The sequence below is a fragment of the Muntiacus reevesi genome, chromosome 18 (genome assembly GCF_963930625.1).
Source record: "Muntiacus reevesi chromosome 18, mMunRee1.1, whole genome shotgun sequence".
NCBI lineage: Eukaryota > Metazoa > Chordata > Mammalia > Artiodactyla > Cervidae > Muntiacus > Muntiacus reevesi.
Genome location: NC_089266.1, coordinates 47,610,572 through 47,635,101, shown reverse-complemented (window position 1 = coordinate 47,635,101; position 24,530 = coordinate 47,610,572). Strand labels below are relative to the sequence as shown.

General features: G+C 45.6%; 2 long non-coding RNA genes across 2 annotated transcripts; one reads left to right on the top strand and one right to left on the bottom strand.

The window, feature by feature from the left end:
• Positions 1–623: 623 nt before the first annotated feature.
• Positions 624–13,466, top strand: LOC136149068 (uncharacterized). The gene is made up of 4 exons (XR_010659627.1): positions 624–821; positions 4,837–4,912; positions 11,580–11,637; positions 13,312–13,466. It is a non-coding gene; the product is annotated as an uncharacterized lncRNA (long non-coding RNA).
• Positions 13,467–14,582: 1,116 nt separating this feature from the next.
• Positions 14,583–23,923, bottom strand: LOC136150219 (uncharacterized). Its single transcript, XR_010659754.1, has 4 exons — positions 23,807–23,923; positions 19,039–19,196; positions 15,782–15,932; positions 14,583–15,432 (listed from the first exon to the last, which is right to left on the bottom strand). It is a non-coding gene; the product is annotated as an uncharacterized lncRNA (long non-coding RNA).
• Between the last annotated feature and the right edge of the window lie 607 nt (positions 23,924–24,530).

The following is a 24,530-nucleotide window of genomic DNA, read 5'->3' as shown; positions in this document are numbered from 1 at the left end:
TTCAAGAAGTGAATTGAGCCCAGATAGAAGGAGGTGACTTGCAAGACGTAATATGAGCAAAAATAAAATATATATGTAAGCCCATTGCTATATCTAAATAATCATCAGCTACAAAATTTTTTGGAGTAATTTTAGAGGTTTAAAAATAAAATAAAACTAAAATACTAAGACACAATAGGAATTTAGGAAGAACAGTTAAAATGGTCTAGTCTTTCTATTTGGGGATAAGAAGTTAGAGATACTGGTTAACTTTATAGTCATTAAAACAGGAATTTATGTTAAAATTTTAAGGATTCCTACAAGAAGAATGGAAATAAAGTGGAAAACTTCCAAACCAAACAAAAGAAGATACAGCCAGTTTTGTAGAATGCATAAAAAGAAGCAATCAAAAGAAAACACAAAATAAAATGGTAGAAATAATTTCATTAATATCAGTAATCATGACGACTCTAACTGGATGAAACTTAAAATTTCTGACCACACATACACTAGACGCTAGGCACTGTTCTGTTGCATACTAGTGGGTGGGGGTAAAGGGGCAGACAAAACAGTGATAACAATGGGCTAAAGGGGAATACAGAGTGCTATCGGGTAAAAGAAGGGCCACCCGGCTCAGTCTGCAGGGAGAAGGCTGGGGAAGACTTCCTGAAGGTGGCGCCCCTTCAGCTGCATCCTGGAGGGTGAGTAAGAAGGCAGAAGGGATAGGAAGGGTGTGCCAGGCAAAGGTTAAGCATGTGCAAGTCATGGAAGTGTGAGAGAAGAAGGAACGCTCTGGTCCAACCTTCTTTTGTTATGGATGAGGAACCTGAACTTCAGAACAGGTAAGGAGACTGTCCCAAGGTCACCCATCTGGTTAGGAACAGAACCAGGATTTGCACCCAAGACTCCCACCTCCTCGAACACCCCCTTTCTACTGTACCACAGTGCCTTAAGTGTGCAGCAGGAGGTTCGAGGACTGCGTGTCGTTGAGATTCCAGCTGACTTGGAAAAAGAGCTGCCTCTGGGTGTGGGGGCTGGCTGCATCTCTGGCTTATCCTGGGCTGGAGCAGAGCCAGGAACTTGGCAGTTTCCTGAGCTGAGCAGTCCAGCTCACCCCAAGGAAGCCATGGCACCGATGCCCAGTTTAATCATTAACTCCAAGCTCACAGGGCTGGAGCTGGAATGCACAGGACCTGGGGAGCAGTCTGGGTCTCCAGGGAGCTAAGAGAAAGATGGCTCTTGAGATGAGAAGGGACTCAAGTTTATTTTATTTTATTTTTTTATTTTCGGCTGCACTGGATCTTCGTTGCGGTGCACAGACTTCTACAACTGTTGGCAGGCGGCCTTCTCTAGTTGTGGCACATGGGCTCTAGAAGGCATGGGCTCCATAGCTGCAGTGCAAGGGCTTAGCTGCAGCGTGTGGGATGTTAATTCCCTGACCAGGGATTGTACCTTGACCACCTGCATTGGGAGCATGTAGTCTTTCCACTGGACCACCAGGGAAGTTCCAGGAACCAAGTTTAGAATCGGGTCTTTTGTCCCAGAATGGGTCTATACTCTAGGTTCAGGAACAAGCGTTTTTGCTGTTCCTCTCCAGTTTGTTGGAGTTTACTTATCATCTTGTTAACTCGATTTCAGAATCCCTGTCAATATTCATAATATATCCTACTTGCCTCTGCTGCAGCCCTTACCCTAAACAGTAAGAATTTACACATCCATCTACCCCAATAAACTGCGGCCTCCTAGAGGGCAGGACTCAGTCTTTTAACTTAGTATCCTCAGCGATCGGCAGAGCCTGGCACATAGTAGGTGCTCATTGTTTGCTGACTGATTGAATAGATGATGGGCTTCCCTGATAGCTCAGTTGGTAAAGAATCCAATGCAAGAGACCCCAGTTCGATTCCTGGGTCCAACTATTCCTGAATAGATGAGACCCTAATTCTGCATAAAGGTGTTCCAAAGCACATGACTTTTTTTTTTAATTAAAAGAAATGGAGAGGGATTTTGCATAAAAAGTTCAACAGAGGTTCACAAACATTTCTTAGGATATTCTGTGCTATCTTCATATATTACAGAGCCAAGATGAGGTCCACTGGTCTAAATGGATGGAATGTTGCTAAGGAGTTGAGTCTTCTCCCCTTTCCCGGTTGTGTCCAGGTGACAGCAGAGCATGTTGAAGGTTGCTTGGGCACACTGGGGAGGGGGTGTTCTTCAAGCATGAAAGTGAAAGGGTTAGCTACTCAGTCGGGTCTGACTGTTTGCGACCCCCATGGACCCGCCAGGCTCCTCCATCCTTGGATTCTCCAGGCAAGACTACTGGAGTGGGTCGCCATTCCCTTCTCCAGGGGACCTTTCCGAACCAGGGGTCAAACCTGGGTCTCAAGCATAAGGTGGCATTTTTAATGAGGAGGCAAAAGCCCCGTGGAGGGCAAATCCCACCAGCATGATAAAGCTAACTGCTCCTTATAATTTCTGAAAGCCAGCAGTTGATAAGACTGCATTTGTAGTGGCATCACCAAGCCCTGAGAACACAACTATAAAGGAACTTCTGGATTCCATTGAAGAAACATTCCAACGGAAAGGGAGATACAGGGGGTGGCAACATTTCCATTTTTTTCTGGTGAACCTGATTTTCCTGATCTGTAAGGGACAGGCGGTCATCTCTTCTTCATGAGGCACTTGTTGCAATTAAATGGAATGATGGTAAAGGAGCCTTGGTATCTTGAAGATGCTCCGTCATGGTGCAAACATCTTTTCTCTCTTTCTGAAAGTAAGAATCCTGAACCTGTATAGAACCAGAGATGTGGGAATAAATTCTGCTGTTAGAGACCATGTCACTGGTGACCAGAGATTCAGCAGCCCCATCCGGAAGGGATGGAGTCATTCTGCTGACTACTGGCTTCCACTGCAAACATCTGCTGATAGTGTTGTAGTAGAGCCAGCCCTGGAGGACGCTGGGAGAAGACACGTTCCTTGCAAGAACAGTCGCTCTCGTGGAAAAGCCAGCTTGCCTGGTTGGGGGTGAGCCAGAAAGACTGACTCTCACCCTAGCAAATTCTCTTTCACTCCAAGGTCCTGGATACACTGGGAAGACTGCCCAACGTCAGGGAGCCTCCTTCTGTACCAAACTCTGGGTCCTTGCTGGTGGGTGGCAAATAATCTAACCAGTTTGCCTGCCCCTCTTTCTACCACCTGTAAGTTCTCAGAGACATGTAAATTCTTTGGAATTTCCAGTGTGCGGGGATTATGGTGTGGGTTAATTCAGAAAAGACCCAGGCTTAGATCCCTCCAGCTTCCCGCCTGCTCTAGGATCCTGCATCACCTAGAGCAGGTCACTGAGCTGCCCTGGACACCTGATTTCTTTCCCCTTGGCCTTCCCATTTCTCTCCATTGCTCCAAAGAACTGGGATGAAATGAGAAGTCAATTGCCATGGGAGGTCCTCTCCTGGGGCAAATTTCCTGTTTCTGCCTACGGGCATGAAGACCCTGAGTGGGAAGACCAGTGCAGGGCACTCTCCCAGAACCAGCCCTGGGGTGACAGGTGCAGGCTGTATCCACCCTTTTATGGTGTGTGTGGGGGGTGGTGGTGGGGAAGGAGAGGGTTTAAAAGAGGAGGAGGAAGAAGAAAGACTGTGTAGAGACCCCAAGGCTGCTCCATTACTCCAAGCCCGTCCCCACCTGAGACTGTAGTCTCCACCAAGTGCCAGAGAGAGAGAGAGAGAGAGGGAGAGGCAGAGAGCTGGGGGTAGGGGAGAAAGAGACGGAGAGGGGAATCAAAGAAAATTGCAAAAGTCAATGGCCTGGAACCAGAGGCAGCCTCAGCAACTGCAGTGTGACTTTGATTCCCCTATCATAACCCTGAATTAAAAATTCAGGCAATTATCTGCATGGCTTCCTTCTGATTAGAACGAGCCGGAGCCTCATTAATGCATCGGCACAGAGGAAAGCCATTAGGGTCTGTGAAATGGAATGTTTCTCTGAGAACAGGTTCCGCTTGATGTAGAATACCCAGCAAAAAGAAATTTCACACATTTTTGAGCTCAGAGTCACAGGACGGCACCCTGCTTCGGGGCTGCAGACCCTGCCACAGTCGTCCCCTCTCAGCTGGTTCTGGGTGAAAGCCACCTTTGTTTCCCAGCCTCTCTCTGGTACCTCCATCCGCTGGAGTTGTGTGTGTGTGTCTGTGTGGGAGTTGAGGGGCCAGAAGAGACTTCCTGGCTGTTCTGAGACACTGAGTCAGACTGGATGCCTGATCTCAGAGTCCTTGAGCCATGAGGAGCCCTGGACCTTTGGGGAGATTCACTGCTCTCCTTTGCTAGAAGAACCAGAAGGTCCAAGACTCCAGAAAAGATCAGCGTATCTGCATGTTCCCAAGAGTCCTGGCACTTTCCTGACCCGTGTAGTGACTTGGGCATCCCAAGGTGGCCCAAGCAGGATCTGGGGAAGCTGAGCCAGCCTTGGGGGCTTGTTGCTTAGAAAGGGGTAAAGGATTAGCATTAAGGAGGCACCCTTTATTCATCCCTTATTCTGTGAGCTCGAAGCTTCCAGAGATGCAAATCTACCATTCTGTGCCTAAGGGGGTGAAAAAAAAAAAGTGAAGTGTTAGTCACTCAGTCTTGTCCAACACTTTGCGACCCCATGGACTGTGGCCTGCCAGGCTCCTCTTTCCAAGGAATTCTCCAGGCCAGAATACTGGAGTGGGTAGCCATCTTCTCCATGGGATCTTCCTGACCCAGGGATTGAACATGGGTCTCCTGCATTGCAGGCAGATTCTTTCTTTACTGAGCCACCAGGGAAGCATTCATAAAATAACCGGCATTCGGAAGCTCTCATGCACCCCCTCTTTGGTATTTCTAGGGTGCAGCTCTCTTCTTCAAATGACTGTGCACTGCTTACAGGGGAACCCAAGAGCAGTTTTCCAAAATAACCACTGGTAAGTTCATCTCCTGGGCTTGACCCTATGTCATCTAGGTTTTCTTCAAGCTGGTGCATGGGACTTGGATTCCCCCAGTTCGACAGCTCGACATTTCCTCTAATACAGGGATTCTGGGGACACCAAACATTGATCCTTGGGATAAGCTACATAAAATAACCTCTTTAGGAGAAAAGCCAATCTGACATGATGAGGACTAGAAAACGGTGAAAAAGTTTTTGTAGGAAGAAAACTAGTTACAGTCATGAGGGTGCCAACTAGGAAAGCACTTTCCTTCAAAGTATTGGAACAAGACACCTTCTTCTTCTGGCACACCTGTCCCCTATTCAGTGTTAAAAACCAGGGCCAAGTGTGTGTGCAAAGCTGTAAACACAGCCAGACAGTCATGAGAATAATGGAGTCGGTGTGTCCATGACACAATTTGTACCAACGGCGCCCCCTACCGGACAGCAGCAGCACCGGCAACCCGCGGTCATTCAGGTTTTTCAATCCCATCGCACGTTGGAGGGGACATTCCTGGTCACCAGGGAGTTTTTCTACCGCGTGTTTTCAACACTGCAGACAGTTTTATAGGTGTAAGGCTCCTAGAGGTTACCTCAACCTCTAAGACAAACAAGAGGCTTGGTGATTCAACCATGTCCCTTTGTGGGATCTGAGCGTCTGTTTTTTTCCTAATGCGTTGCTCTCCTTGGACCAACACTCGCCAGAGTTAAACGCAGTTGGGAATGACTTGTGACCACGGGTGATCCCATGTGAAAGGCTGACCTAAAGGCACCCGGGGTCTTGGGTGGCTGGAGGTTATCTCTCGAGCCTCACCGGCTGGTATGGGAGTGAAAGGGACTGGCCAAAGGTCAGGAATGTGGGCTTTCTGGAGAGGTAAGCCACTCCACCAGCTTCACGGCCGAGCCTTTCCCTCTGTCTCTGAAAAGAATCAAATCTCAGCCTTTGCACCTTAGCCCCGTCTGCTTCATTCCTCAATATTTTAAACATAGACCCCCTGCTCAGTCCGACCATCACTTTCTTGCCAAGATAACCCAGCCTCTACCTTTGTACCTTGTCACTCCTTATTCGCTCCACGAATGTTTTCTTTGGACAACTGTTCTGTGCCAGACATTGTTCTAGGAAGGGGAGCCATAGCACTAAACGTGAAACAGAAAGTCTGACGCTCTCGTCGGGGATGCTGTGCTAAGTCGCTCAGTCGTGTCTGACTCTGTGTGACCTTATGGACTGCAGCCCACCAGGCTCCTCTGTCCATGGGATTCTCCAGGCAAGAATACTGGAATTGGTTGCCCTGCTCTCCTCCAGGGGATCTTCCCGATCCAGAGATGGAACCCAGGTCTTCTGCATTGCAGGCAGATTCTTTACCATCTGAGCCACCAGGGAAGCCCCTCGTTTGGGGATACAATTATAGAAAGACAACTGTGAGCAAGCAGTGTAAGTGCTGCAAAGCAGCTGAGCTGGAAGAAAGGGGTAGAGAGGGAGGGTGGTTACTTCTTCGGGGGAGGAGGTGTCTCTCTGCAAAGCCCTTTGGAAAAGCTTCGTGCTCCATCCACGCTGGTGATCTGTCCACTTTCTCTCCTTTAAAACCAGGACTGCCTCTTCCATGAAACTTCCTCAGTTCATGTTCCCTCCACAGTGACTCTGCCCTTCAGCTCATCTCTGCTCAAGTGTCTTCCTTCTCAGAAAGATGTTTGATGATCTTAGATTGCGATCTCCTGGAGAAAAAGGGTCCTTTCTTCCACTTCTCTGCTTTGCTACAAGAGCAGGTGGGGGGGGGGAGGCAAGGAGGAGACAAGCATGTCTCCTCTGTGATAGAAACACTCACACATTCCTTCCTCTAGTCCTCAAAACTCCTGCAGACTCTGGCTTATTGTCCACATTTTATAAACAAGGAAAGTGGGGCTTCATTTATCCAAGGGCACACAACCAGTGAATGGTGGAACTGGGGTCTGAACCCTGATCTCTTTAGCATCGTGGTCTGTACTCTTCCCACCCCAGAGCCTATTTGTGAAGTATTCCTGCGGTGGCGTCAGTGAGTGATGAGTACAAGGAAGGGATAAGCTTTGTTTTCTCACCACAGAGCTGTGCAAAAAAGGTGAGAAGCCCCTGACCCTGTCTCCCGGGTTGGTGATTCTCCTTTCACTGTGTTGCAACCAGGTAACCACAGGCACCTCACTTCCCCTTCCAGGGGCTCATGACTTGTCTTTGTAAGTTAAGGTTAGGCTACAGGTGGCTCTGACAGTAAAGAATCTGCCTGTGATGCAGGAGACTCAGGTTCAATCCCTGGGTCAGGAAGATCCCCTGAGGAGGGCATGGCTACCCACTCCAGTGTTCTTGCCTAGAGAATCCCTTGGACAGAGGAGCCTGGCGGACTATGGCCCATGGGAACCTGAAGAGTCAGACAGGACTGAGTGATTAACACTTCACACATGACCTCCCAGCTCTGACATTCTTATGTCATCTTCTTCAAGGAATGGATGAGGAATGGAAAGGAGAGGATGGATTTCGGGGAGAAGTCACTGACTTTACTGCATCAAATATGGTTTTTTAACATTAAGAGACAGAAGCATAACAGGGTTTGTTCATTCAATTAAAATTCAATATATATTGAATACCTACTACATGCCACACCATGGCATGTGCTGAGGATACAGAAATAAACTTTTAAAACATTGTCCTTTACCCTGGCATATATGTAAAGGGAAAGACAAATATGACACCAAGCTATCACAATGAGGGCAGCTGATCACTCACACGGAATCCACCCTTTGCAGAAATTGTTCTGAGCACTTGAGACTTTTAACTCATTTTAATCTTCCCAACAAACTATGAGGTGAGTATTATTTACAAGTGAGTAAACTGAGGCACAAAGAAGGGTGTGTGCTGAAGAGGTATTGTGAGTGTTAATAATGCATGAATAGAACTTATTTTTTTAAAGATTTCTTTGATGTGGATCATTTTTAAAGCCTTTATTGAATCAGTTGCAATATTGCTTCTGTTTTATGTGTTGGTTTTTTGGCTGTGAGTCATGTGGAATCTTAGCTGCCTGACCCAGGATGGAACCCCCACACCCCCAGCATTGGAAGGTGAGGTCTTAACCACTGGAGCTCCAGGGAAGTCCCAAATGGTGCTTATTTATGGGGCATGAGATGTCAAGATAAGGATAGGCCATCATCCTGAACTGTTTTTTTTTAAATTTTATTTTTCATTTATTTTATAAAAATAGTTGGAGGCTAATTACTTTACGATATTGTAGTGGTTTTTGCCATACATTGACATGAATCAGCCATGGATTTACATGTGTTCCCCATCCTGAGCCCCCCTCCCACCTCTCTCCCCATCCCATCCCTCTGGGTCATCCCAGTACACCAGCCCCAAGCACTTATCTCATGCATCCAACCTGGGCTGCTGATCTGTTTCACACTTGATAATATACATGTATTGATGCTATTCTCTCAGATCATCCCACCCTCGCCTTCTCCTATACAGTCCAAAAGTCTGTTCTATACATCTGTGTCTCTTTTTCTGTCTTGCATATGGGGTTATCGTTACCATCTTTCTAAATTCCATATATATGTGCTAGTATACTGTATTGGTGTTTATCTTTCTGGCTTACTTCACTCTGTATGATGGACTCCAGTTTTATCCATCTCATTAAAACTGATTCAAATGTATTCTTTTTAACAGCTGAGTAATAGTCCATTGTGTATCCATTCGTCTGCTGATGGGCATCTAGGTTGCTTCCATGTCCTGGCTATTATAAACAGTGCTGCGATGAACATTGAGGTACAAGTGTCTCTTTCAGATCTGGTTTCCTCGGTGTGTATGCCCAGGAGTGGGATTGCTGGGTCATATGGCAGTTCTATTTCCAGTTTTTTAAGGAATCTCCACACTGTTCTCCATAGTGGCTGTACTAGTTTGCATTCCCACCAACAGTGTAAGAGGGTTCACTTTTCTCCACACCCTCTCCAGCATTTGTTGCTTGTAGACTTTTGGATAGCAGCCATTCTGACTGGCGTGTAATGGTATCTCATTGAGGTTTTGATTTGCATTTCTCTGATAATGAGTGATGTTGAGCATCTTTTCATGTGTTTGTTAGCCATCTGTATGTCTTCTTTGGAGAAATGTCTGTTTGGTTCTTTGGCCCATTTTTTGATTGGGTCATTTATTTTTCTGGAATTGAGCTTCAGGAGTTGCTTGTATATTTTTGAGATTAATCCTTTGTCTGTTGCTTCGTTTGCTATTATTTTCTCCCATTCTGAAGGCTGTCTTTTCATCTTGCTTATAGTTTACTTTGTTGTGCAAAAGCTTTTACATTTAATCAGGTCCCATTTGTTTATTTTTGCTTTTATTTCTGATATTCTGGGAGGTGGGTCATACAGGATCTTGCTGTGATTTATGTCGGAGAGTGTTTTGCCTATGTTCTCCTCTAGGAGTTTTATAGTTTCTGGTCTTACATTTAGATCGTTAATCCATTTTGAGTTTATTTTTGTGTATGGTGTTAGAAAGTGTTCTAGTTTCATTCTTTTACAAGTGGTTGACCAGTTTCCCTAGCACCACTTGCTAAAGAGGTTGTCTTTTGTCCATTGTATATTCTTGCCTCCTTTGTCGAAGATAAGGTGTCCATAAGTACGTGGATTTATCTCTAGGCTTTCTATTTTGTTCCATTGATCTATATTTCTGTCTTTGTGCCAGTCACTACCATATTGTCTTGATGATTGTGGCTTTGTAGTAGAGTCTGAAGTCAGGCAGGTTGATTCCTCCAGTTCTATTCTTCTTTCTCAAGATTGCTTTGGCTATTTGAGGTTTTTTGTATTTCCATACAAATTGTTAGATTATTTGTTCTAGTTCTGTGAAGAATACCATTAGTAGCTTAATAGGGATTGCATTGAATCTATAGATTGCTTTGGGTAGTATACTCACTTTCACAATATTGATTCTTCCAATCCATGAACACAGTATATTTCTACATCTATTTGTGTCCTCTTTGATTTCATTCATCAGTGTTTTGTAGTTTTCTATGTATAGGTCTTTTGTTTCTTTAGGTAGATATACTCCTAGGTATTTTATTCTTTTTGTTGCAATGGTGAATGGTATTGTTTCCTTAATTTCTCTTTCTGTTTTCTCATTGTTAGTGTATAGAAATGCAAGGGATTTCTGTGTGTTAATTTTATATCCTGCAACTTTACTATATTCATTGATTAGCTCTAGTAATTCATCCTGAACTGTTAACAGCTGGTTTTGTCCCCTGAAAGTGAAAGTGTTGCTCAGTCATGTCCAATTGTAGCACACCAGGTTCCTCTGTCCGTGGGATTTCCCAGGCAAGAATACTGGAGTGGGTTGCCATTTCCTTCTCCAGGGGATCTTCCTGACCCAGGGTTCAAACCCACATCTCCTGCATCGCAGGTAGATTCTTTACCATCTGAGTTACCAGGGCAGCCACTGTGGTTATTCTTTACTTGACCCTTCTGCCACTTGGGATCAGCCACACACATCCAGCTGGAGGAAGGGATTTTCTGCAGTGAGCAGAGAAGGCTTTAGGGTCTTGAAACTCAAAATATGCAGCTGTCAAGTCACATGGAACATGGAATAAACTGGGTGAATTACAGCCAGTTTCCTGTCCACTGAGAAGGGGAGTGAGAAGGGGAAAGGGGCAAGGATGGAGGCTCTGGGAAGTCAAGCACTAGCCCCTGTACCCACCTGAGCCAGACATGCAGTGGGCCCTGGGGATCAGGCCTCTCCCTGGGCCCTGACGTGGCGAGAGCAAGGGTGCCCTGCACTTGAGGGCAGTTGGAAGGAGATGGGCTCTTAGCTCTGCAAGAGCTGACCACTGTGGCCAGCATGGTGCACAGAGCAGAGTGAATGTCTGTCTTCCTAGGAGAAGAATGGAAGGAATAAGAGGGTCACTGGACACAGAGCCTTCTAGAGTGGGAACCAGAGAAAATGCTGCCCCAGGACCAAGTGAGGAATGGATGTCTTATGGCTGCTGAAGAGAGGTGGTGGGGTATAGAGGCCAGGATGGGGGTGCCTCCAGGGTAGGGGGCTCTGTCTGCTTTGCTCACTGCTCCATCCCGAGGTAACAACAATCAACCAACGTTCGTTAAATGAAGGACCCTAGACGGCTGCCTCTAGAATCAGGCTGTTGGGTTTCATACCTCAGCTCTGCCTTTTACTCCCCTGTGTCATCCTTACATAAATCTCTTCCCTTCTCTGTGTCTCATGTGTAAAATGGGGATAAAAACAGTGCAGATCTATACTGATCTGAGACAAAGAGAGAGAATGCCTCTGAAGCACTGATTGTCTGGTGCAGCACATAGGCTCAGGAGGATTTACTCTGAGTAATAGAGGCCCCTGCCTCCATCCTTGCCCTGTACCTTATACCCCACCCCCAACCCCAACACCACCCTGAGCTTAGACACAACGTTGAAGAAATGATGAGGACTCTGGTATTGTCTAAGGTCAAGTTCCAACCCTCATGATACAATAGAGACTCCTAATACTCCTAAGGACATGAAGTTAAATGTTTTAATTGGAAACAGTTATTTTTCTTGCACAATGAATTTTGTAGCCTGATAATCATATTCAAGATATATGCACCCTGTGAAGAATCAGATGTCCCTCCAAGAGCCTGGCTAGCATTTAAATTAAACTGCTTTCTTCCTTGCAGATATGTTGACTCACTGAACAACCTTACTTGTCTTTCTAGAAAAAGCCCAGTCCTTCAGGTGAGTTATTGTTTGCAAGTGCTCCTAACAGAAACTAACTTTAAGGCAAAGAGGTCAAGTCTAGGAAACAGAACTCTGTCCTTCCCCGCAAGAGCACTGGACTTTCTTGAAGAAATTCAGTATCAAGGTTTTTATTTCTTGTTAAGATATGTTTCCCTGAAGGTGAGTGATAAATATCATTAATTTTTTATTAAAAAAGCCTATCTGTATTTACCTAACTTCCCACTTATCTAAAGGCCAATAAGTGACTGTCTGTCCTATTTTCCCAGATTGTATGCATTTTTTAACACTGAAAGCCTCATATCCTGGGAAACCCTCTCAGTTCCAGGCAAACAAAAGTTCTCTAAATGTCCCAGATAATCCGTAAACACCAATGACAAACCAGGTAGACTTGTCAGCCTAAGGAAATGTCTGCAGATTTTTTTGTTCTTTTTGTTAATGAGCAAGGAAATTTACTCATTTCAACTCAGAAGAGTTCACCTCAGGAAGGAAAATCAAAACTGATCCCCTGGGGGCACTTTCCACTCTGCTTAACTATCTGTAAGCCTTGCCCTGGAGACCCTGCAAAGGGGGATACAGCCTGCCTGCCTCGATGATGAGGAAATGGGATGCAGACAGGAGACCGTGTCAAATGGGGGCCACCAGACAAAGCTGCAAACCTTGGCATTCTTCCTGTCAAGTCCCTCACTTTTGGTCAGACTCTCGACCCCTCGATGAACCCCAGCCACAGTTCAGGGCAGTTTCCACGTCTCCAAGTCACTGCCCAGTCTGTCTGCCAATGCAGAGCCCTGGGGTTTGTCCACAAGCAAGAGGAACCCAGGCACAGCGGTTCCCCTCAGGACACACGGAGCGGCTGCCCCAAGTCTCTGTGTGCATCTCTTTCCCTCAGACCAAGTGTCTTTTGCTGTTTCCCTGGCATCCTCAGACCTGACAGAATTGGTCCAGTGCTTGCAAAGCGAGCTTCTGGTCATAGAGAACATGGCACAGCCTGTTTCTGCACATCACAGGGGAGAGGGAGGACCCGTCCAGGCTGTGGGTGTTTGGCTCCTAGGTTGGATTCCTGAGGCCACAGGGCTCCTTCCATGAGTCAGGGTCTCTCGTGCAATTGCAGTCGAGATGTTGGTGGGGCTGCATCATCTGAAGGCTTGACTGGGGCTGGAGGGTCTGCTTTCAAGACAGCTCATCACACAGCTGTTGGCTGGAAGCCTCAGTTCCTTACCATAGCACCTCTTCATGGGGCTGCCTGGGGCTCTTCCTGAGATGAGAGCTTTCCCCAAAGTCAGTGACCCAAGAGACAGAAAGCAAGAGGGAAGCCATGGAATGTGCCCCACCCCCCACTGCCTTTTTAAAAATATTCATTTACTTATTTGGATTCGATGGGTTTTAGTTGTGGCATGCAGATTTAGTTGCCCCATGGTTTGTGGGATCTTAGTTCGCCAACCAAGCATCAAAACCTACATCTCCTGCATTGCAAGGCAGATACTTAACTGCTGGACCACTAGGGAGTCCCCACAGTGCCTTTTAAGACCCAATCATGGGCTTCCCTGGTAGCTAAGTGGTAAAGAATCCACCTGCCAATGCAAGAGACATGGGTTCAATCCCTGATCCAGGAATATCCCACATGCCGTGGAGCAACTAAACGCGTGCCCCACAATTATTGATTCTGTGTTCTAGAGACCAAGAACTGCAACTATTGAAGCTCATGTGCTCCAGGCTCTGCAACAAGAGAAGCCACCGAAATGAGAAGCCTGCACATCGCAACTAGAGAGTAGTCCCTGCTCACAGAAACTGGGGGAAAGCCCACATAACAACAGAGACCCAGAGCAGTCAAAAACAAATAAATAAAAATTTTAAAAAAAGGACAGAATCAGGCACCATCATTTCCTCCACGTTCTTTTGCTAGACGAAAGCCATCAAGTACTGCCTCACTCAAGGGGAGGGGAAAAAGGGAGGAAAGAATATCAAAGGATTTGTGCACATAGTTAAAAATCACTTTTTCCCTAAACATTAAAGGACCATGGATGAATTCCCACAAAAGTTGGTTTTGGTAGTAACACAGAAGGAAAAGCACAGATTTCAAGTCAAATTTGGGGTTGATCCAAGGCTTTGCTTCTTTTCAGTTTGTGGGATCTGGGGTAAAATAATAACCTTAGTTTCTTCATCTATAAAATGAAGATAATAGTAATTCTCTCATTGACTTACTATAATAATTAAATGAGATGACCTACCAAGGGACAGATCCAAATTGTACAGGGTACTATGCTCTTATAAATTGACACGGCCCTCTTTAAGAAAAGAGAATGCAAAGTTACAATTAGATGTTAGGTGTAAAATGAGCATTTGTTTAGAATTAGAAATGATCAAAAAAAATAACACATTTTCAAAGGTGATAAATACTACAACTATCACAAAACCTAGAAAAGTGACAATTAAAAATTCAATGACTTAAGCATGTCTCTTTAAAATATCATCTTTCCTACATTTTGACTGTACATTTTTTGACCACTTCTCAACAGGACAAAGATTTTGTAATATCTTCCATAGTCAGGAGAGACAGATAAAACAGTCTTTGATTCAGCCTTACAATTCATTGTTTGTAATGTTAGGCACTTCTTCAGGGTTGTTGTCAAATGTGGAAAACTTTCATCATGTGTCTCTTATAGAGGTGCTCAGGGCACTTCAAAGCCTCTTGTGTGATGAATTGATGGCACCTGTTACCCAGGACCATTAGAGGGGTCTGCACAAGGGAGGGGCTTAAAGCATTAGCCTCCCTGTATATCTTCCCCTGGAAGCAGGTATGCGTGTAGCAGGGAGGCTGGCACGTACTAGGTGCTCAGGAAATGGCCAGGCAAAGAGACTTCTCATCTTGATTTCATCTTCCTCCTTCTCCAGGAGCTCCTCCAGGGCCCTCAGAAGGCAGGGACAAAAATACAGCTCTTGTTATGATGGAGTGGAAAGAACACTTGGCTCAGAATGAAAAGACCTGGGTCTGAGTCCTGACTTTATCACTTACCAGGCTGAGAAATTACCCAACCTCTCTATGTCTCAGTTTCCTCCTCTCTGGGGTGAATGTTGCTATGCCAGTGTCGTGGGTTGTTGCAGAGATTAATGGCAGGCTATAAGAAAAAGGGCTTTGTAAATTGTAAGCAATTTTACTAAGGTAAAGTGTTTATTTTGATGTCTGGAAGTTACTGAGGAGCCAGTCTGGACACTATCCAATGTATCACAATCTTTAATTCTTTGTTCTCTGTGGTCTCAAGGAGTTGGAAATTCAAAATGGGCTTTCATCAAATCTGGCACAAAGACCAGGATAGCAAAATAGTCCACTCTTTCCATATTAAGGTACTGAGTCCTAGCTAGTGCCGTGATTTGTGCTAGAGATGAGAGTTCAAAGACAAACAAGATGCACTCCTGGCCCTTTGTGGATGGGTAGATGGAATCCCAGACAGACATCTGCAGGTTACAGCCTCAGCCTCGCTGTGTCTCAGAGCCTCCTTCTGCCAAGGGGTGTGGCTAAATGCGCAAACGGCGTGGAAGCTGATGGGTGGACGCTTGCAGATCGCGGAGAATCCTTGCGCAGGTGTCCCGCAGAACCATTAGCGGGCAGACCCATTAGCGAGCTGCAGGGAGGCCCTGCCGAGACTGACTGTTCTTGGGGGAATTTTCAGGAAACTTTGAAGTGCCGCCAGGGCAGGGGAGGCTGCCCCATCCTGGAGGTGCATTCACTTGTAATTTACTCCTCCACGTGGGCTCTGGAGCTCCAGTCTCATAAATAATCACCCATGCAGTCCTGCCCTGTGTAAGGGAAGATGGACAGAGGGGGTGGGGTAGGGGCAGAGGAGGAGGAATCCCTAAATTAAGAAGGTCCCTGGGAGTCACTGGCCTACAGACACGACCGATCCCCCCCGGGTCTCTCTCCTTGAAGCAGAAATATTTCCAACTAAGATCACAGACTCCCTTGTCATAAAATCAATGAAACCACAAGGGAAAATGACCTCTCGCTTGACTGCACCAGAGATATCTCAAACGAAGTCATTTCCCCTCCTGCAGAAGCAAGCGTGCTGGGGCTCGGAACCGGCGTCCAGGCTCTGCTATAGAGCACTTGCGGTGAAAAGGAAATCAGGTGGGTTGGGAGCTTACTTACTTGTTTTACTTGCTGTGTTTTAGGATGGTTTCTGAGCAACCCCTCCAGGGGAGACTTTTTCCTGGGGTCAGACCTGGGTCCAAGCTGCAGCTCTTCTAATTACTGGCTGTGTGTCTTTGGGCAAAGTGGAATCTCATCCCTGTTTCTTCATCTAGTAAAAAAAGAAAAAAGAAAGAGGATGATACTGTAAGGTCTGCCTGCCCTACAGGGGAGGTGACAAGGCCAAGAGGTAAGTCTAGGCAAATGCTTTTAAACCATAAAGCTCTTGATAAATAACAGGTTTTATTATTAAAAGGTAAAAGCTGAACTTCCCTGGTGGTCCAGTGGTTAGGAATCTTCCTTGTAAGGCAGGGGACACGGGTTCAATCCCTGGTCGGGGAACTAAGATCCCACATTCCTCGGAGCAACTAAGCCCCCACACCGCAACTAGAGAGTCTGTGAGCCACAATGAAAGATCCCGCATGATGCAACGAACATCCTGCATGCTGCAACTAAGACCCAACACAGCCAAAGAAAAAAAAAGACAGGAGCACCAAATCCTTACAGCGTCCCTGGTAGAATTTCTTATGCTGCAAGGAACAGAGAACCTATCTCAAACTGGCTCAAACCACTTGGAGCTATTTCAACTTCTGCAACTGAAAAGGGCTGAGATAGGATTGATTCAGGTGATGATTACATTCAAGGAATGTCACAAGAGCCAGCTCTTCCCCATCCCTGCAGGGACCACAAGCCTCACGTCTTAACAGGATGCCATCCAGAGGAAGGGAGGTCCTTTGTCCACTAACTTCCATTGAAGAGAGGTGGAGAAGAAGTGAAAGGCTCTTCTCTTTCCAAACTCTGCACACGGATCAAATTTCATTGGCTCTCTTTACATTGTTGTTGTCATTCAGTCACTAAGTCATGTCTGACTCTTTGTGACCCCATGGACTGCAGCATGCCAGGTTTCCCTGTCCTTCACTATCTTCCAGAGTTTGCTCAAAGTCATGTCCACTGAGTCGGTGATGCCATCCAACCATATCCTCTGTCTCCTTCTCCTCCCACCTCAGTGTTTCCCAGCATCAGGTCTTTTCTCTTTACATAGCCAGGGGATAAGACATACTGATCGCCTGCAGAGGATCAAGGCCCATTCCTGGATGTGGGTGGCAGGATCATGATGCCAACCAAACCACATTTGAAGGAGTTATTTTATCAGAAGTAAAGTGAGTGGATGCTGAGTTGCGAAAACAGCATCAATCCAGTACAATCCATGCCCTTTAACTACTCAATAGCCACACTATATCCCCATAAATATATCTTCAAAAATACCCACTTTCTACATAAACACAAGCAACCTCTTTTCCTAAAAGGATGAACCACAGTTTCACCCAGTCTGGCTCTCTGGAACAGAACCTCGCAAATCAAGCTCTTTTGGTCCTATGAGGTCTTAGTGAAGCAAAGTGGTTATATTTAACCACTGTTGTGCACTCCGTAAACTGTAAAGGAGAGAGAACAGAGTAGTCACAGTAAAAAGTCTCATTTGAAAAAGAAAAGAAGAAGAAGCAACTCTCAATGGTCTCAATATAACCCGTGTCATATTGCACATGGACCACATGGACGTCCTGCCCTGGCAGCAAGTATGTCTCTGCCCCAGCTCTGCCCCGTGGAAGGCTCCCCCTTGCCCTTGCCCTCTGTGGCTCCTGCTTGTCACTTTGGAAAAGTCTCTTCTGTGAATTGTTCTTCATTGACCATATGATGTGTGCATCATAGAGGATGTCCCTTTGGGGGACTGCACTCTTTTAGCAGCTCTCTTCCTGTGATATGAATTTGGGGGCCTGGAAATCCTTCTCACAGACCATTGTGGGACAAGTTTGAGGTTTCTTTGGCAAAATGATGCCCTTAAAAAGTTAATGGTCTGAAAACTATAAGACTCTGATGAAAGAAACTGAAGATGACATAAACAGATGTATGGATGTGAGAGTTGGACCATAAAGAAAGTTGAGTGCTGAAGAATTGATGCCTTTGAACTGTGGTGTTGGAGAAGACTCTTGAGAGTCCCTTGGACTGCAAGGAGATCAAACCAGTCCATCCTAAAGGAAATCAGTCCTGAATATTCCTTGGAGGACTGATGCTGAAGCTGAAACTATGATGCTTTGGCCACCTGATGCAAAGAACCGACTCATTGGAAAAGACCCTGATGCTAGGAAAGATTGAAGGCAGGAGGAGAGGGGGATGACAGACGATGAGATGGTTGGATGGCATCACCGACTCGATGGACATGAGTTTGAGCAATCTCCAGGAGTTGCTGATGGACAGGGAAGCCTGGTGTGCTGCAGTCCATGAGGTCGCAAAGAGTTGGACACGACTGAGTGAACTGAACTAACCCAAGGCAATCTATAGATTCAATACAATATCTGTCAAGTTACCAGTGGCATGTTATGTTTTATTCTAAAATATTTATCAGTATTTCTTTTACATTTAGATTTGTTAAGTCATATGAATAAATTTTTCTGTATTATATGAGGTAGGAATTTGAGATTCATTTTTTTCCATATGCATAGCGCATTGAAAATGAATTAGATTGCAAATTTGGTCTAATCCAAACTCTAACTCCTTTCTGAACGATTCTGACAGAATCCTAGTTAAAATGAACCAATTAATGAATCATTTAAAATGAATTGGATGAATCTTTTTTTTTTTTTGCACATCTCATATTTGCTAGTTTAGTTAAGTTAGTAAGGGAAGACCCTTCAGAACTGACAGATTTGAGCTCAGATCTGATAAATGAAAGGATGCCAGCCATGAGCAGAGTTGGGGAAGAAAATTCCATGAAGAAGCAGCAAGTCGGTAGGTAAAACTTGATACATGCAAGGAAGGACGGGAAGACCTGTGGGGCTGAAGTGTGATGCTGCAGAGAACCGCAGGGGCTCACTCTCTCAAATGTGAGGTCAAAGGAAAGAGAAGCAGCCTGCGGTCACCCTGAGACAATGGAGCGGTGCCTGAGGTTCTGAGGGAAGCTCTCTGTGTCTAGAGTGAGGGCGCAGGGACCTCCCTGGGGGTCCAGTGGCTAAGACTCCTCACTCCCGATGTAGGGTCCTGGGTTCCATTCCTGGTCAGGGATCTAGATCCCACATGCCGCAACTAAGGGTTCGCAAGCTGCAGCTAAAGATCCCACGTGCTGCAACGAAGACCCAGCGCAGCCAAATAAAAAAGAAAGAAAGGAAAAACGATTGAGGGCACAATGAAAATATTTCAGGCTCACGAGAACTCATAACTCTTACCTGTAGAGTGAGTGTTCTTGGGATCTTTATACCGCAGTCTCCTCCAACAAGGCAAAGGCAAGAAGAGGACAACAGGGCCAACCCGGGAAGACCACGTGGACCACACCACTGTGACGGCAGTGTGATTTCCCTGGGGAACACTCTGCAGGCCCCAGCCGCTTTGGAAGAGGTTTGTGAGGATTTTCAGCTTCCGCCTGTCCCCCTTCCCGCCTGTGTTCCACAGTGTTGCTCATGCAAACTTGATCGAGTTTTAACATCTATTCGTTTAAGCATCCTCCAATCATTCCCCATAAGTTTCAGAATAAAATCCAACTTTCAGTGTGATAGGAAAGCCCCTTATTATTGACCCCTGCCCATCACTCATACTCTGGATGGCTGCTCATACCCTCTGCCCCAGGCATCAATCATCCACAGACTTCTTACAGCTCTCTGCCACTTTGGAGCCTTCATACCTGCTCCTCTGTCCCTGCAAGGAAACCCTTCTTCCTCTCCTTTCCCTGATAGATTCTTCCTTGTTTTTCAAACCTTGGTATCTTGGGGGGAACTTCCTTGACCACCTTGTGTTCCCCTCCTTCCACCATGGGTTCAAGCCCCCTTGGTTTTACCCCCAGGATTTCTGTGTTACTCAACCTCTAGTACCAATCTGCCTATTGAATTTTTTGTTTATTTACTCTTCTCCTCACTAGATGATAATCTCCTTGAGAGTAGGAGATTATTTTAATCATTGCAGAAGTTTCTCTAATGGCTTCTCTATAGTCAGTCTGCTTAGGTTAAAATTTCTGCTGCAAGACATCAAGAACAGACTTATGGACAGGGGTGGGAGGAGGAAGGAGAGGGTGGGATGAATGGAGAGAGCAGCATGGAAACATATCCCTTCTCCAGGGGATCTGCCCAACCCAGGGATCGAACCCAGGTCTCCCACGTTGCAGGCAGATTCTTTACCAGCTGAGCCATAAGGGAAGCCCAAGAATACTGGAGTGGGTAGCCTGTCCCTTCTCCAGCAGATCTTCTGACCCAGGAATTGAACCAGGGTCTCCTGCATTACAGGCAGATTCTTTACCAACTGAGCTATGAGGGAAGCCCCAACATATATGCTACTGTTTGTCAAATAGAGAGCCAATGGGAGTTTTCAGTATGACTCCAGGAACTCAAATGAGGCTCTGTAACAACCTAGAGGGGCGAGAAGGGGTGGGAGGTGGGAGGGAGGTTCAAGAGAGAGGGGACAGATGTATGGCTATGGCTGATTCATGTTGATGTATAGCAAAAACCAACACAATACTGTAAATCCATCATCCTTCCATTAAAAATAAAGTAAAAAGATTCCTATGGCATCACTTGCTGTGTTGTCTTGGGAACTTTGAGTCTCAGTTTCCTCACTTGCCAATAGAGTGGTATCTTTATCTGTAGCACCTGGCAAATAGGAGGTGCTCAGTAGGGTGTGCGGAATGAATCCAGACAGATGGGCAGCGCTCCAGGGTGGGCACCTCTCGGCAGGGGAGGAAGGGTGACTCATTCCAGTCAATCTTGATTCCTCCCCTCCCTCCCAAGGAGGAGGGCCCAGCTTCCTCTCAAGGACCGTTATGCCTTGTGAGGACTGTGAGGAAAATCTGAAAAATGCAGGCTCTGTTCTTGTTCACCCTTATCCATGAGTTGACCTAAGGAATTCAGGATATTTCAGAGAGCAGAAATTTCCCAAACGTGTCACTGACCATTCTTAAGAGGCTGTCTAGATATGGTGTTACTTTGGGATTCGAATTTCCCAAGATGTGGACGTCTTAACGAGAGGCTGCTGGGAGGAAGTGAGGGAATCATGTACCCATTCTGCAGATGGTAAAACCTCACATTGTCTGCAAACTCCTCAGAGCCCATGAGCTCACATAAGTTGTCAGGAATCTACCGAGAAGAGGTCCCTGGCCCCCAGGTGTCCCCTCTCCTCCAGCTAAATGATTCTTCTCTTTTTGTTCTTATGGTGGAGGCAACATCCCCATGGGGCCTTTCTACTTTGAATGAGTTTCTAGAAGCAAGAAAGAGAGTTGACCCTTCTCAGTGTAGTCACAAGATATGAAGCAGAGTCAAGAATGGAGTGCATGGACTTCCCTGCCGATCCAGTGGCTAAGACTCTGGGCTCCTAATGCAGGGGGCCTGGGTTCGATCCCTGGTTTAGGGAGCTAGACCCCACATGCTACAACTAAGAGTTCACATGCTGCAACTAAAGCTTCCACATGCCGCAACTAAGGCAGCAAAAAGAAAAAAAAAAGGATTGTGAATTGGTCCATGAACATTCACATGAAGATTATTCACAACAGTCCCAAAGTAGAAATCACTAGGATACCATCAATGAATGAATGAACAGATAAATAAAAGCAGAAAAAGCAATGAAATACTGACCCATGCTACAACATGGAGGAAACTTGAGGGCCTCACGCTAAGTGAAAGGAACCAGACACGAAAGACTGCATGTTATATGATTCCCTTCATGTGAAATGTCCAGAGTAGGTTAATTTGTAGAGACAGAAAGTAGGTTAATGATTACTTAGGCCTGGGGGAAGGGGTGGACGTTGGGAGCAATAACAAGTGGCTGCTAATAGGTGTGGGGGGGGGTTCTTTGGGAGGTGATGAAAGTGTTCTAATATTGATTGTAATGATGGTCGCACAACTCTGTGAATAGACTGAAAACCATTGAATGGTACATTTTAAATATGTGAACTGTATCTTAATAAGTGAAAGTGTTAGTCACTCAGTCTTGTCTGACTCTTTGCAACCCCATGGACTGTAGCCCACCAGGCTCCTCTATCCATGGAATTCTTTAGGCAAGAACACTGGAGTGGGTTGCCATTCCCTTCTCCAGGGAATCTTCCCGACCCAGGGATTGAACCCAGGTCACCTGCACTGCAGGCAGATTCTTTACCGTCTGAGCCACCAGGAAAGTCTGTATCTCAGTAAAGCTGTTAAAAAGATGTAGATCTAGGGAAAAGAAATGAATGGCTTCTGTCATCTATGTGCTCTTCCATGTATCTACTCCTGCAAGCAGTCATCTTGTAGGGAAAGAAACAAGATCCTAACAGTGGATTTGAGACAGATTTCTGACCATCAGTTCTTCCTCTCCCCACTCAGCAGAGAATAGTCAAGTATCAGAGTGGGCTGCAGCTGGGTAGCCTTAACATTCACTTTTGCATTCTGAGTTTCTCCATTTTCTTCCTTCTTTCTTCTTCTCTTCAGGGACCCCATTGTCATGGCAGGGGACCAGGTGGACCACAGCTTGGATTACAGAACTGGGACAGCCAGTCTGTCTGGAAAGGGCATTGAGTACAACACTGATTCAGGGAACTTCAAGTGCATATGGATTCAAGATGGTCCTTCAGCTTTTCTCTATGCAAGATGCTGTAAAGATGGTCCCTGCCTGGAGAAAGCCTGTGTTCAAGCAGGGAGATTGGCCAGTTCGTGTCAAAAAAGAGCTCAGAATGCAGGTAAAATTCCTGCTTCTTCTCGATGAAATATTAAACTTGAGGCTGCCCATGGGGGGGGTCAGTTGTGGCCAGGAGGTACAGGACTAATCTTTTCATGTTTGTCACCAAATTTTATTCAACATGGAAAACTTGCTTTTCTTACAAACACACACTGTTTTCTGTCAAATTGAACGCTGAGGTTGTACACCTCAAAGCTGTGTTGGTCCAACTTACTTTAAAAGCTAGGAGACATAGGGGAAAGTGGCATTCAAGCCAAGGAAAGCCACAGAGTATTCCAGAAGTTTGCTTTGATTCCATACGAGGTATGACAGGGCGGGAACAGCTGGATGCGTGCAGTGATGTGGGGCAAACCAGGGAGCTGGGTTAACCATTAGGGCTTTGGACCCTGAAGACTGTGTCACACTATGGATGTTGAGATTGTGTTGTAATAATTGCTGACTTGCTTCATGTTGCTTTCATATCCCTTCAAGTATGCCAGCCAAAATTCTAGTATTTGACATAGCTGAGAGGGCCAGTGATTATTTACTTATTTCCTAAAGTCCCTTCTGATTAAGATTGCTGGGTAAAACACAGGCAGGGCTTCCCTGGTAGCTCAGACAATAAAGGGTAAGCCTGCAATGCAGGACAGCTGGGTTCAATCCCTGGGTCGGGAAGACCCTCTGGAGAAAGGAATGACAACCCACTTCAATCTTCTGGCCTGAAAATCCTATGTGTGGGGTGTTTTTTGCCTTTTAAACTTGATTGTTCTTATTTTTTAACTTTTCATTTTGCACTGGAATATAGCCGAATAACAGGGCTTCCCCGGTGACTCAAATGATAAAAAATCCACCTGGAATGCAGGAGACCTGGGTTTGGAGAAAGGAATGGCTACCCACTTCAATATTCTTGCCTGAAAATCCCAGCCTGTGGAGTCACAAAGAGTTGACAGCTGAGCAACTGACACTTAAATTAAAGGCAATCCGGTTAAATTTGAATTTCAGAGAAACAAGTAGTTTTTTAGTGTGTGTCCCATGCAATATTCATTGATCTGAAATTCAAGTTTAACTGGGAGTCTTCTATTTTTGTCTGCTAAATCTGGCCACCTTACCTCTGATTCTCTTCTAGTCACCATAAAAATGATAAATGCAGCCCCACTTCAGGGCTAATATTTTGTGATGTGCACCATCTAGTGGTTACAGGAACAAAGAGAAAACCAGGAGTGGTCTCTTGAGAAACAACTTGAAAACTGAGAACCAGAAAGCTGAAAAGAAACAAGTAGGCTTTAATTTTTAAAATTCTTAAAGAAGTTTTTCTTTACTTACTTCTTTGGGTGTGGTGTCTGTGATCAGGTCAACCCCTTAAAATGTCCAGCAGATGTCTGAAATCCTTTAAATTGGCCAGTGTTTAAAGAGCAACGCTTGCTGGGCTGAGGCCCTGGGCTCCTCTGTTAACACCTAAAAGCAAATACACAGCCTTGTCCTGGTCGGTTGTGGCTCCCAGCGTTCCTGGTGATGCTTTACAATAAGCATGTGGCATCCAGCCATATCCATCAAGTACAGTAAATGTCAGGCTGGTGCAATTTTATTAAACCTAACCAGGCCTGCATGAAGGCTCAAGGAAGCCAATATTTCCTGTTTACTGTTTTACCAAGAGGGTACAGGGTAAGTGCCAAAGAGAATTAGTCCCATCTGATGGGCCTCTAACAGCACATTGCTATCACTTGGGGTGTTTTTTGCCTTTTAAACCTAATTTAAAAAAATTTTTTAGCTTTTTATTTTGTATTGGGATATAGCTGATTAAGAGGGCTTCCCTGGTGACTCAGATAATAAAGAATCCACCTGGAATGCGGGAGACCTGGGTTCGATATCCTGGGTCAGGAAGATCCACTGGAGAAAGGAATGGCTACCCTCTCTCGTATTCACACCTCAAGAACTCCATGGACAGAGGAGCCCAGCAGGTTACAGTCCATGGGGTCACAAAGAGTTGGACATGACTGAACACACGTGCACGCATAGTTAATTAATAGTGTCAACTTAAGAAATAGTC